This window comes from Humulus lupulus, chromosome 5, assembly GCF_963169125.1.
Source record: "Humulus lupulus chromosome 5, drHumLupu1.1, whole genome shotgun sequence".
NCBI lineage: Eukaryota > Viridiplantae > Streptophyta > Magnoliopsida > Rosales > Cannabaceae > Humulus > Humulus lupulus.
In genome coordinates this window covers 119,296,074-119,309,244 of record NC_084797.1, presented here as the reverse complement: position 1 = coordinate 119,309,244, position 13,171 = coordinate 119,296,074, and the positions used below count along the sequence as shown (strand labels likewise).

The 13,171-nt window shown below is 42.1% G+C and overlaps 1 long non-coding RNA gene across 1 annotated transcript in view; it reads right to left on the bottom strand.

Annotated features, from left to right (window-relative positions):
- The window catches only part of LOC133780576 (uncharacterized), a 50,215-nt gene extending 48,196 nt beyond the window's left edge, over nt 1-2,019 (bottom strand). The window contains exons 1-2 of the long non-coding RNA XR_009869420.1: nt 1,930-2,019; nt 964-1,108 (exon numbers count right to left, since the gene is read on the bottom strand). This is a non-coding gene — a long non-coding RNA (uncharacterized LOC133780576). The remainder of the gene's footprint in view (nt 1-963; nt 1,109-1,929) is intronic.
- Between the last annotated feature and the right edge of the window lie 11,152 nt (nt 2,020-13,171).

Sequence of the window (13,171 nt, the reverse complement as noted above, 5' to 3'; positions counted from 1 at the left end):
TTGCCAATATGAAATTAAACATCCCTTTTTTGGCTCTACCAAAATATTGGGGAAGACCAAGATACTTAGTAATGAAAGGTTTAACCTCAAGTCCTAGAGTTTGAAGTAGGAAGGTGGAGTCAGCTTTAGGTGTGTTAGGGGAGAAAAGAACAGAAGATTTTGCAAAGTTTACCAGTTGACTGGTGGCTCTATGGTTAGTTTGCAAGACTTTTCTGATGGCATGAATAGAATAGGGTTGGATAGTGAGGAAAAGTAGGCCATTATCAGCAAAGAGGACGTGAGAAATACTTGGGGCATTTCTACATATTCAAAGGCCATGAAGACTGTTGCCCTACACTCTAAGTCTAATAAGGGAGGAAAGTCCTTCAGAACAAAGTAGAAAAAGGTAATGGGATAAGGGGTCACCTTGTCTAATACATCTAGTAGGTCTAAAACATCCAGAAACTTCACCATTAATAACAAAACTTATAAAAACTGAGGAGAGACACTTCATTATTAAGGAAATAAACCTATTGGGGAAATTGTATCGACTCATTATTGATTCAAGAAAACTCCATTCTACCATATCAAAAGCTTTGGTCATATCTAATTTCAAGGGATCCGAACCTAAGAACCCATTTTTGCGATGAGTGGTGGCATGAGTTAATTCTTATGCTATAAGAATACTATAAAAAATGAGCCTATCCGAGGGAAAAGCACTTTGGGTAGGGGAGATTAAGGAAAGCATGATAGGTTTGAGTCTGTTTACAAGCATTCTAGCAACAATCTTATAGGTAGTAGTGCAAAGGCTAAAGTCTTTGAGTTGATTGGCATTTGGTTTTTGGGGAATCAGGACAAGTAAAGTTGGATTAATTGGCATAATGTCCTCACCCTCATACAAAATGCCCAGAACAACCTTACTAAGATCATATTCTAACACATGCCAATCTTTCTGATAGAAGTATTCATTGAAACCGTCCATACCTGGTGCTTTACCCCCTGAGAGTTGAAAGAGAGCAGTTTTGACTTCCTCCTCAGTGAACTGGTCTCCCAAATAATTAGCTTGGTTTGAGTTTATTCTTCCCGAGATACCAGATAGAACAATGCCTATATCCTCCTGGTGGACACCCTACGAAGTGAAAAGAGAAGAGTAAAAATCAGAAATAGCTTTTTTAATTTGAGAGAGGGAAGAAACACAAGAGCCATTATCAAGTAGCAGATTCTGAATAAGGTTAGATTTATTTCTAGTGGAAGCTAATTTATGAAAGAGTTTTGTATTTTTGTCCCCTTCTTGTAGCCAATTAACTCTAGAGCGTTGTTTCCAATAAAGCTCTTCTTTATAAAGAATAGCATCTAGTTGAGAGTTCAAACCCTTGAGTTGGTTTATTTCAGTTTCATTGAGTGGGGTTTTGGCATTAAGGCTAGAGATGGAGTCTTGGATCTTGGCAATTCTAGATTTAAAAAGGTGGAACTGCTGCCTACTCCAGAACTTTAGCCTATTAGTACAGTTTTCCTGCTTAGAAAGGAAAAAATCTAACTTACTCTGGAAAGGGAAAGTGGACTCTTGCAAATTCCAAGTATTATTGATAATTTCGAAAAAAGAAGGTTCAATGAGCCAATTATTTTCAAACAAGTCTTTTCGGTTGAGTCCTAGCACGAATGATAGAGTTATCATTTAATACTAGCTTAAGGGCTCTGTGATCTGAACCAAAGTAATCCAGGTGAAATAGGGTAGCATTGGGATAAAGATCACACCATTTTTCATTAACTATTCCCCAATCAATTCGTTCAAAAGTTCTAGTATTATTCCAAGTATATTTACAACCAACAAAAGGTAAAGGAAACATATTAAACTTGTTAATAAAATCATCAAAATCATTCATGGAAATGGAAATAGAAGGATTAGAGCTAAATTTATCAGATGAATTAATGAAAGCATTAAAATCTTACATAATAAACCATGACATAAGTGGGGCAATGTCATAAAGTCGAGAAGCAAAGCCCAAGTATGCATACGGTTTGAGAAAATAGGAAAGCCTAGAAACCAGAAAAGTGAAACGCAACATTATCATTCATAAATACAAAACAGTCTATATGATTCATAGTAAAAGATAAGATAGACACATCAGCATTGTTCTTCCACAAAATCATAAGCCCTCCGCTGAGGTTCCTCCTTGGAACCCCAAAACCATTGTCAAAATTTAACAAATTTTTAAATTTATTTACAGACCCTGTAAAAGCTTATTTTCTATTATAAACAAAAGAGTTAGCTGATGTTGCTTGACAATGAGGGATAATTTCTAGAATGCTCGAGGGTTCCCTAATCCTCGAGCATTCCAAATGATGAGCCTCATTTTTTTGGGAGGAATTTTTTAGCAACACCCGCCTGGTCATCTTCTAAGGGCCTAAGTCTTCTACATCTTCAGGTGACATGCCACGAGCATGCTTAAGGTTGTAGCAAATATTTCCTCCAACAATGATGTTTTGGTAAGTGAAGAGAGGCCTCTTCAGTGAACATCTTTAGTCTAGACAACAGGGTTGAGGGGAGGGGTTGTGGCAGTGTGGCTGATATTCCTAAGAGGACTAGGAGTTTTTTCAATGTTGGGGCTAGAGGCAGAGTCTTGGAAAATAGGACTAGGGGGTGTGGTAAGAGCAGGAGCTTCTTGAGAGTTGTTAGGATTTGTGGGGGACGGTTCCATAACAGATGGGCCTAGTGGGGTTCTAAAAGAAATGTTATGTGGGGGAGTCATTGATTGGGATGTGATATGTTGTTGAGAAGGGTGGGTAACAATGTATTGGAGAATGACATCTTGAGTGTTAGTCATGAGCTGGGCAGTGGTGGAAGGACCCTGAACATACATGGGTGGAAGTGGTGGCAGTGTGTGAATAGTGTTGGAGGGACCTTCCTCATATATGGATGGAAAAGTGACTATAGGTTGGGGGTGACTGAAGTACTGGTGGCAATGATCAGTGCATGAAAAACAACAGCTTTGTAAAGAGACGAAAGAGAGGCCCTAAGGTCAGATGTCTAAGGAAAATTTGGAGCACTGAGGGAATAATTACACTTTTGAAGATCTTTGAGACAGTATGAGTATGTGTGATCTAACATGCCACAATAATAACAGAAGTTAGGTAACCTCTCATATCTAAATTCCAGTTTTTTCACTCCTTCGAGAGTAAGAAAGGTATCAGGCATACTTCTTTTTACAGGTTTGTGGACATCAATCAAAATCCTGATTCTAAGGAAAGGTCTAGATGTTTCTTTCATGGTGGGTTGATCTATAGTGATGAGGTCTCCAATAACTGTATTAATAAGTTGAGCCAGCTCAAGGGAGCGTTTACCAAAGGGGATATTGTAAACTTGAACCCAGAACGGGGTGAAATGTATATGATTGAGATTAGGAATGGTGACACTATCTGGGTGGCCAAGGACTATGATACTTTGGCCAAAATGCTAGGGCTGGCCATCTAGTACACATTGTCTTTCTCCCTCGCAACCAAATTGGGCTAAGAAGATGCCAAGGACATGATCAGTTATGGCAACAGGAAAACGGGTTGGCCAGATATCTATGAGACAATTTTTCATGGGCTTTTTCCTAAAAGATCATGAGGTAAGGAGACGAAAGACAAGATAAATGGGGTCATTGGAAGCAGAATTGGTATGCGTTAAGTTAGTGAGAAATTTTTCCATGTTTGAGATCCCAGACATCAAGATCAAGCAGTAATGGTGAAATTTCAAGCCAGAAAAACAAAGGCAGTGTTTAAACAAGTAGAGAAACAACGATTTCAATGAGAAAAAAAAAACACAGATAGATGGGTTAGAGACATGCCTAAAGTCAACACCTAAATTTGAAGGTTGGAAGTATAGAAACTCGATTGCAAATCCATAGACTAAAATCCAAATCATAGCATTAATCGTGAAAAAATCCATCAGTTGTTGTGAAAAAGGCAGAGATCGAGATTTTCCTGGAGGGAGAAAGAGAGAGATAGAGAGGAAAATAGAAAGATTTCAAAGCAATTAATGAAAGTAACATGATAGGAAGTGGAGTTAATGAGTGAGAGGGAGTAAGACTGAGAGCATTAATTACACTACCATAGAGGACATACGATAGCCTGGGATGGCACCAGACAACGACGACATAATCACAGCCCTACACTGAGGTTCCAGAAGCTCATTCTACTAGTGAAAATGTTTTGTTTAATTATATTTCTAGTTTATGCTAACTTTTGGCTTTGGTTTGAAAAATCATTTCAATTCTATTTCAAACAAAAAAAAAACATTTTAATTTTAGTAGTGAATAAAAAGAAGTTAAGCCAAAATGCCTCATTGTTTTTCTCTCGATAGTCGATAACCTTCCCATCCTCTTCGACGGTCAAAAGTGGTTGTCACCACTTCTGGCCATGCCGATAACAATGAGCACCACTGAGGGATCCTACTCAAGCTTTCCAACCTTAAACTGTCATCATCCTTAGCACGTGAAAAGAGTGTGAAGCTCCATCGCCATCCACCTGATCCAATGAGAACCGTTTTAGAAATTTGTTGTTTTTTTGGGGAAAATCATGGTTTGAGCTGAGTAGAAGGTTTTCAAGGCTGCCTTTGGTTATTGTCCAATCCAGATATGTGTTCCTCTTTCATTGAAGTTAATGTTCTGAGTGCTTCTTACTATTGATTAACTAAGCATGTGTCTATACAGTAGAGAATTATATTACTCATTAATAGCTTTTTTTGCTCACTTTCTACATTTTTATGCTTATATGAAGAACATGATTTCCAGTAATATCATCAGATCTCCTACTGTTTGGTTTAAAGTCACTGCCCCACTTTGTAGTTAGGTCTTGTTTTTTAGTTGATCTTTGCATTTCATTCATAGTGTTGATTAGTGTTTAATAAATAATAATCTACTGATACCATATTTAACATTTTTTGTGAAAACTTGACCTAAACATTATACTCTTCATTGATGTGCTCAAGCGTTTTCATCATCCCAGTTCTAATTATATGATGATAGGTACCTGGTGGAGTCTTTGAATTGTCTGGCAATATTCCCCTGTCTCCAGAGAGAAATATGGCTTCTTATGTACATCCTTCCTATTCATTTAGGTCCTATATATATATATATATAAATATGAGTGGACAACTAGTGGGGGCATGCATTTTTCCTTTATCGTAGGGGCATCTATGCAAAAACATAGGAAAATTATAATCTAATTTTGTATATGACAATGTAGATTATAATTATTTAGAACATTCCACTAACTTTTAAAAAATTTTGAATAATTTACGATATTGAAAATAAGCTTCAAAATAGCTTGTTTCAGATGCGTAAAAAACAAGCTTCAAAACAACATATTTCTTATTTTCAGCACTGTAAATTCTTTAGAATTTCCCAAAAATTTGTGGGGATTATAAATAACTATATTGTACACCTTCATAAAAAAAATTGTAATCTTTCCATATATTGAAAATACGAAAATAGGTTGTTTTTAAGCCTCTTTTATACACGAGTGAAAAAAATTATTTTTAAATCTTTTTCAGTACCATAAATTATTTGAAATTTCTTGAAAATTTGTGGGATACCTACTATAACTATAGTGTACACCGTCATATAAAAAAATTAAGTTATAATTTCTTCGCGTACTAAAAATATGATCGCCCCAATTGGTAGGGACAAAAAGCATGTCTATATTGTAAAATTTCCTTATAAATATATTATATATTCCCAATTTCTAATTTTTGTCTAAAGCATTCATAAAATTCAACTGTTGATAAGAATATATCTTCATTCTTTTTCATAAAGTTTGAAAATATTATATTCCATTGCTCATCATGGTCATACTCAACATCATTTTTAATCAACTAATATATAACTTCAAAGTTAATTTGGACTTATGATTAATATATAAATTATTGATGCGGTTCTTCGCCAACAGATATTTATACGAATAAACGGGATGGATTAGTGCTAAATAGTGAACCATAATATGTAAATATTTTTATTCCAAACTAGCGAAATTAATACTGTGGGAAGGTTATCACTCCTTTCCTTTTAGGTGGTTCGAAGGTTAAAATCTCTCTAGTCCACCAGTCAATATTATTGATATCTCTCGAGTCTTCCATACAAAGTGTTTCTTTACAATCAAAACGCCAACCCCTTGCAACGCCCAGGGTCTCCATATTTATAGGGAGAGGATATCTGGGTGTTGGTAAAGGGGGTCATCCCGTGACCCTCTTACCCATCATGTCACCTCTGTGACACTTATGATTAATTCCTAAAACCTAACAATGAAGTATTTTCTAATCAATAGGTAAGGGGGATAATGGGCCGCATGGCCCAAACCAGTCGTGGGGTGCCTGAACACGCACGTTTATGCTGCGTGTCCGAGAATTCAGGAATGGAGTAGACACGTGATGTCTGGTATGCGCACGTTTACATTGCGTGGTTGACTTCACAAATGGTCGGGGATGCCAGATCTATGCCGCAGCTCGAGCTTGTTGTAGCACCAGCTCGTCCTATCCATACTGCTGACCTATTACCTTCGAGTATACTTGCTAGCTCTTTCATTAGCTCGGGCTAAAGAGGTGGAGACTCGTAACAGCAGCTCCGGGTAGACGGTCTCCACGTGGCGGATTGAATTATGCCCTTTTCCAGCTCGCTAATAACTCGTGGATATTTAGGGTGTACATTTGCCCCCAAGCCCCTGCTCGTGACACGTGACGTCATCTGTGGCCACAGTGGGGGCTTTTTGGCTTCTTTTTTGACTCTTCATGTCCCGCCCATTGTGCTGGTATCAGACACGTGGGGCATCGTGGTTGGCAACGATCCAGCTTCCGAGAATCGCATTAAATGGCCTAGCCTATCTTCGGCCGCCATTTCGTGTTTCAAGTTGTGACCCTTGTATCTCGCATTAAGGCAATCGAACGGTCCTCGCTCCTTTACCTTTTACGTATATATAAGGTTGGCCACCTTTCGCATGAGCCACCCTTTATTTGAAAAAAATTTCTCATCTTCTCTCTTCTTTAGCCTCAGAAGTCTTTTTCCTTCTGGTTACCGTCCCAGAGGTCTTTACGTTCTAGACACAAGAGTTTCTCCGTGACTCCAGTTCTAAAGGCTCCACCAAGATTCCGATTCCTACGCCTTTTGCAATTTTCACACAGTAAAAACTCTGTAAGTCCTCTGCCTATTGTATGTTTAGATGTTTCCGTTTCTCTTGTTAGGTAAACTTCTTTCTTAGTCGCACACTGTAGGTTGTTTTTTCTTTTTGGCTAGTGTTTTGTGCGTAGTTTTTTATCCTAGGGGTATCGATCATATGAGAATATGCTTAGGAATGTGACGTATAGGACAAGATAATTCTGGGGTGCCTTTTCTGGGTAATTTTTCGGAATGCCTGTTTGGAGAGGGGAAGGCGATAGGTTTCTGGGGTGCAAAACCGGGTAGCTTAGGGGTCACGCTTCCCAGGCGGTTTTGCTTTTTGAAACTTTCCCTCCAAGGAAAGCATTATCCTGACCCTCCTGACACACGGATCCCGAGCAATCGGGGACCCATTGGGAACATAGGTGCGTGTTCTTAGAACCGCGTGGACTCACACACCGCGGGCTGAGATTACCTTAGCCCGTGTAAGGAAAATCATTTCTCGCGCTAGATTCTCTTTCCTATTTTTAGGTCGCCTTTCTAAACTTTCTTCATCTTTGTTCGTTAGGCGACCAGATGGGACCCAAGAAGAACATGCCCAAAAAGAGCGTCGCCGGCTCGTCATCCCAGCAGGCCAGTAAGGGGAAGGAGGTGGTAGCTGACTCCCCGATCCCCCACTTCGGTCCCACCGTGGAGAAAGAGGTCGAGGTGGGACCTGACCCCTTCTTCGAGGCCGAGAGGATAGTCTCAAAGGTTACAACTCAGGAGAAGGTCAACAAGATCCTGCTATCCCATAACATCGAAATAGGGACAGGCGCTCTTGTTGCCCGACCTCCCCTCGAGAGCGAGGGGAGCTGCACACCGCTCGACGAGGAGTTCGCGGCTTGGAGCGACGAACACCTCAAGGTCGGGGCCTTTCTACCTCTGGACTAGTACTTCACAAACTTTATGAACTTCATGAAGCTGGCCCCCTTTCAACTCCCCCCTAACTCCTACCGCCTGTTAGTGGGGCTGAGGTATCTGTTCCTGAAGCAGGAATGGGAGGTCCCTACACCGGCGGACATTCTCTATTTCTTCTGCCTCAAAGCCAGCCTGGATCAACGGTGGCGAGGCGACGGGTTCTATTACTTGACCCGTTTTCCCAACTCTGCCGCAATCATCGAGCTACCCAGCCACCCCAATGACTTCAAGGACCAGTTCTTTATGTCGACGTGGTTCCGTAACTGCGAACACCACTACTTCAACCATCCTCGTAAGTTCTTTCTATCCTCAGCTCGCAAAATCGTCACTGACTTGTTTCTTTCCATGCATATTGACTTTAATACCATCGTGCAGCTATTTTCGCAAGGACGGCTAAATCGGTGACCCTCGGGGGTCAATATGAAACTTTGGCGGGGCTCCCTCCAAGCGAAAAAGACTACCGCCAGCTCGTGTCTAATGAGACGATGCTGGCATGTAAGTTAATTTCATCGAGCTAGACCCTGGCCTTGAGGAGGCTGCAGACCGTCCCAGCGACTCGCGAGATGGCGCCCATCCCCGAGGGGGGTGCTGCGGGTGACGACGAGCAGGACGAGGAAGACGAGGTGCCGCTCTTGAGATCGCCCGGGGGGTCAACACGGAGTGGATCCAGTCCGTGGCAGAAGCTGGCCCCTCCAGCCAAGGTAACCCATACTTGTTTAAGGACTTAGACAAGGTTGCCGCAGACCTACGGCTTGCTAGGTTTAACCCCAGCCATCTCGTACATCATCGTGAAAATGACCCAGACTGTAACATAACTCTGCTCTAGTGCGTTGATCAACTAGTGTTGCACCATGACATGGGCCGCCCTAGGGGCACTGTAGTAGTAGACAATACCCTGGCTTCTAGGTCGGCCTTTTTCGAGGAGTATGGGATCAACCTTAGGTTGTGACCCTCCCTTTTGGAGGGTGTAGTAGCTCTGGGGCTTAGGCAGTATGTAGAGGAGTCAGTCATGAGGCAGATCCGGACCCAGAGCCCCCTCTCATTCGTGAAGTTATAATCTTAGACTCCCCCGTAGAAGCTCTGTGACCGGAGGTCGTGGCAATAGATTCCTCCTCTAGCTTGGAGGGTAGGACCTTTTGAATAAATTCTTTAGATTTTTTGGCGATCAAGTATTTTTACATTCATACTAACTCTTCCTTGTCTTTGTTTCAGGCGAGGAGATGTCACAGCCTAGGGAAAACGTCCTGCGATCCATTTTCCAGGGGGGGAATCCTCCCACCGGGTCGTCTGGACCATTGGTAAAGAAGCCCCGGCTGACCAAGAAAACTCCCCCTCCCAGGACCACCTCCAAGTCTCCCGCCAAGGGGAAGGGCCAGGCTCCTCCCACCACAGAGAAGATGCCCCCGCCTCCCCCGCGACCTCCGGTCTCTAACCAGGAACTGGAGGTACCAACTGGGACCTTGCCAGCTCCGACTCCCACTGTGCACATCCCGGTCAACACTCAAGCCCTGGAGAAAATCCCTGAGGCCTTTTGAGGGACGGTTTACGGAACCGCGACCTATATGGTGGATCATTGCTACAATGCCACCCCAAGGGACTTGCGGGAGATTGAGAAGAGGAGCCCCGAGAACGTTATGGAGTCTTCACTGGGGATGACCCTCACGGTAAGTTTGATTAATCAATGGTTCTCTTTGCTTTTTCTAAAGCACATGCCTTATCATCTTTTGACCTTCCAGACGGCTTTGGCTCTACACCGAAGCATAGCTCGGTCCAGGGCCAGGTTTGACAAGGTCAGGGGCGAGTTCCAGACTGCTCAGGCCGCACTCGCGTCTGCTCAACAACAAGATCAAGATGCGAAGGCTGCCCTGACGGCTACCAAGGAAAGCAAGAAGGTCACGCAGGCTGATCTGAAGGCAAACCGGGCTAAGCTACTGGAGGCCGAGGCTACACAGGTCGCCTTGGATGCTGCGAAGGTCAAGCTTGAGGAGGCCAAGGCCGCCCTTGTTGTAGAGAGGGCATCTTCCAACTCCTCCATGGAGGCCATGCTTTATCATTGCTGGGCCTTCAACCAGGATGGTGATTTTTCCTTCCTGGCACCGGAGGTGTGGGAGCCCTTCCTTGAGAAGTTTAAGGCTCGACTTCAACAGGAGGCGCCCTCTGAGACCGGGGAGACTTCTGCTGCAACTGAGCAGGATGCTGAAGGGGCCTAGGACTTTTGATCCTTCTCTTTTTTATTTTTTATTTGTAATCTTCTACCACGAGGTTTTTTCTCCTCGAGACAATTGGTTTCCCTAGATTTCACTTTAATCTATTTTTTACCTTTATTGTTTCACATTCAATGCATTTAGTAAGAACTTAGTTTCTGTTAGTGTTTTTATTGATATCTCGTGCTTTTTTAGAAAAATATTGGTCAATCAATTTAAACTAACTTCTAAGTTCTAGGGCCTGGTCGTATCCAGGATATTAATTTTAAAAAAACTTAGTTCGCGTTAATTCTTTATTGATATCTCGTGCTTTTTAAGAAAAACATTGATTAATCAATTTGAATCAACTTCTAAGTTTTAGGACTTGGTCGTATCCAGGACATTAACTTGAAAAAACATAGTTCGCGTTAATCCTTTATTGATATCTCGTGCTTTTTAAGAAAAACATCGATTAATCAATTTGAATCAACTTCTAAGTTTTAGGACCTGGTTGTATCCAGAACATTAACTTTAAAAAACTTAGTTCGCGTTAATCCTTTATTGATATCTCGTGCTTTTTAAGAAAAATATCGATTAATCAATTTGAATCAATTTCTAAGTTTTAGGACCTGGTCGTATCCAGGACATTAACTTTAAAAACTTAGTTCGCGTTAATCCTTTATTGATATCTCGTGCTTTTTAAGAAAAAAATTGATTAATCAATTTGAATCAACTTCTAAGTTTAGGACCTGGTTGTATCCAGGACATTAACTTTAAAAACTTAGTTCACGTTAATCCTTAATTATATCTCATGCTTTTTAAGAAAAACATCGATTAATCAATTTGAATCAACTTCTAAGTTTAGGACCTGGTTGTATCCAGGATATATGCCCCCCAAGTAATCAGGAAAGGACCTTTCGTGGTTACTTGAAACGTGCCCCCCCCCCCCCCCCCCCTTTTTTTTTAAAAAAACATTACATCCACAAACATATACGACAATGCGAAAAGACTATCTCTCATTATTTAATAAACAAATGTGGCTTTTCTAATTAAGCCTTACAAAAGTATTACTGATAATATTTCTTCAGGTGTATCGCGTTCCAAGTCTGTGGGACCGCTTCTCCATTAAGCCGAGCTAGCTTAAAGGTTCCTTCTTTCACGACCTCTGTTATTTGAAAGGGCCCTTCCCAGTTTGGTCCCAACACTCCGTCCTTGGGATCCTTTCCGGCTAAGAAGACTCTTCTGAGTACCAGGTCACCTACGCTAAAGATGCGTTTATTGACCTTTGAGTTGAAATAATGAGTGATCTTCTGTTGATAATGCACGAGCTGCAGCTGTGAAGCTTCTCGTTTTTCATCAATTAGGTCGAGGGACGCGCAGAGCAATTTGTCGTTCCGGTCTTGGTCAAATGTCTGGACTCTATGCGAGGCTACCTTTACTTCGATAGGAAGGAGGACCTCACTCCCAAAAGCCAGGGAGAAAGGAGTGTGACCCGTCGAAGTTCGGTGAGAGGTCCGGTATGCCCACAGTACCTGGGGGAGCTATTTGGGCCAACTGTCACGGGCCGGCTATTTGGGTACTCCAACTAGACGGAACGTGCGGCACTTGCAGACTCTTCAAGCTAGCAAGTCAGCCTACAACACACACCTATAGGCAAACAAACTCAGTGGTTAGCCACATACACATCTCGGACATGCAACGGGCAATAACGAAGTATGAGCAAGCATAAAGAAAGTCATTCCTAGGAATGTCCACACAACACAAAGCACACAACAAGGCAAGTGGCACGCAATGGCCCAACGAAGATAACAAACAAGTAATAGATAGGCAACAAGGAAGCACACAGGGGCAAGTATGGATAAATATTGTTTTATTAATATATAGCCTTGATAGGACAAGGGAGTACACAGCTTTGGCCCCTATCTTCTGATGGCCATGGTGCTTCCCTAAGTCAACAGGTCACCTCCCCTTAAGGAGCCTTCTAGGGAAATAAAGTCTTCCCAGGAACATATATGATTTTTGTTTGGGAGACATATGCAATATTACAAAACTGCCACTACCCTATCCCATGAAGTTGCTTGGTGCAAGACTTGACTAATGATCAAACACCAAGGCATGTTTATTTACAAAATGGCCCCATGTGGATGTGCCAAAGTGGCAGCACGCCACACTCTCCCCCACTTAATCCTTCGGCGTCCTCGACGAAGTAGCTTGTAGATATTCAATCTTCTGTGTGAGCTTCTTCAAGTCTTTCGCCCTCTCTCAGCTGATCTCGTAATCTACGAGCCCCTTCCATTTTACCAGATACTCTTTATGCTTTTTACGGTCAGTGGTGACTGTCCTTTCCGCCAGGATTTCTTCAGGTTGATGCTTGCTCCTTGGCTGAACGATGACTCCTCCTCTGGTTGACTGGTTGCGCTTTGGATTTTTTGGATCTTCATGATACGGCTTCAAGTTGCTGACGCGAAGGACCGGGTGTATCTTCATCCAAGCTGGTAGGTCGACTTTGTAGGAAGTTAGGCCAACTTTTGAGATGATTGAGACCGGACCCTCGTACTTGCGAACGAGTCTGATGTCTTTGTCCCCTCGGAATCTCAACTGTTCGGGCCTCAGCTTGATTAACACTAAGTCACCTGCTTTGAACTCCAGTGGTCTGCACTTCTGATCTGCCCACTTCTTCATTCTTCTTGATGCTTTTTCTAAATAAGCTCGAGCAATCTCTGTCGTTTTCTTCCAGTATTTTGTGAAGTGAAAGGCTCGCGGGTTCCGACTGCGATATTCATCCACTGTGTGGGGCAACAATGGTTGTTGTCCATTAACAACTTCAAAAGGGCTCTTATTCGATGAAGAACTCTTTTAAGAGTTGAAGAAAAATTGAGCTACATCGAGTAGTTGCAGCCAATTCTTCTGATGGGCATT